Below are 1,262 nucleotides of genomic sequence, written 5' to 3' on the forward strand. Positions count from 1 at the left end.
CTTGAAGTGTTCGTTCAGGGTGCGGGAATACTTTATTGCTGTGTCTTTCTTACAGCGAAACATTGCCATGTTCAGGAGGGACTGGCACCTCAGGCTGTGAACACAGAAGCTGTGTGAGGTGGGACAGGCCTGCACGGGGACACAGCCAAGTGCCCTGCTTATGTCAGGAGCCCCGCTTCAGATGCTTCCCGCACCCCCAGATTGTGAGCAAAAATGAACACTGGCCCCAAGTCCCAAATGCACAGAATCAGCATTTACACAGCAAGCCTGAAGCACTTAGAAGCCACCGGTAGCCAGCATTCCGGCCTCACAAGGAACAGTGGGACCCATCCCCTGCCAAGGCACTCATTGGCTTTCATCATAATTTTTTGGTTAAAAGAAATTTGAAAAATGTTTTAAAACATCAAAAGAAACAAAAACAGAGAGAGGGCAATTTAGGTTAAATAAAGGGTACACACCATAAAACTGCAAATATTTTCTCTTGTGTTGCGCCGTCAGAGCATCTCAGCGACATGGTGAACCTGCAGTGAGAGGAGTGAACACTGGGGTTGAATGAGGCGGGAGAGAGCTGTGCTTAGGCCCTAAGCAGCAGCTCCCGTGGTGACCCTGAGGGGTGGAGATGCAAGGGCAACACAGAAAACCAAGGGCCAGAGGGCTGTGCAAGCCTTCGGCTATCCGAGCTCCCAGAGCGCAGGTGTGGCTGCATCCCCAGGGAGCACCACTGTGATGGGTCAGTGTGTGACAGCCCAGTTCACAGGGGTGAACCAGAGGCCTATGTTTCTCTGTGCATGGCAAGGCGACCCCCTCATGCCCCGTTACCCTGGCTAGCATTGCAGCTCAAACACAATTTTAGTTTAGAACAGACTGTTCTTGACCCCTAACTTATTTTTCAGTACTGAGTGTAGCGCCTCTGGCCTCGTCACACCAGAAACATGCTCTACTACTGAGCTGCACATACCCTGGGCTTCCCTTGCACTGAGCTGTCTCACGCTACCATTGAAGTGGATTAAGCACCAGAGGCAAGTGAAGGGCAGTGGGCACATGATGAGCACAGCGACTTGGCACTTACTTAACAAGGTCCACGGCTTCTGAGTACACAGAGTACGCAGCCTTGGCCGGCGGGCCCTCCGACTCCATAGCCATCCCACACTCGATAAGGGACAGGACGGCATCCAAGTACTTGAAGGCCTTTCCCACCTTGTCTGTCTGTAGGGGACACAGTCACTATTAGCCCAAGGCAGCCTGGTCAGTATAGTTTCTCA

General features: G+C 52.1%; 1 long non-coding RNA gene across 1 annotated transcript; it reads right to left on the reverse strand.

Annotated features, from left to right (window-relative positions):
• Position 1: 1 nt before the first annotated feature.
• Positions 2 to 1,201, reverse strand: LOC111814995. The gene is made up of 3 exons (XR_002819823.1): positions 1,070 to 1,201; positions 459 to 521; positions 2 to 94 (listed from the first exon to the last, which is right to left on the reverse strand). It is a non-coding gene; the product is annotated as an uncharacterized LOC111814995 (long non-coding RNA).
• Between the last annotated feature and the right edge of the window lie 61 nt (positions 1,202 to 1,262).

The sequence above is a fragment of the Octodon degus genome, unplaced genomic scaffold, assembly GCF_000260255.1.
Source record: "Octodon degus isolate 3935 unplaced genomic scaffold, OctDeg1.0 scaffold06373, whole genome shotgun sequence".
In the NCBI taxonomy this organism is placed as follows: domain Eukaryota; kingdom Metazoa; phylum Chordata; class Mammalia; order Rodentia; family Octodontidae; genus Octodon; species Octodon degus.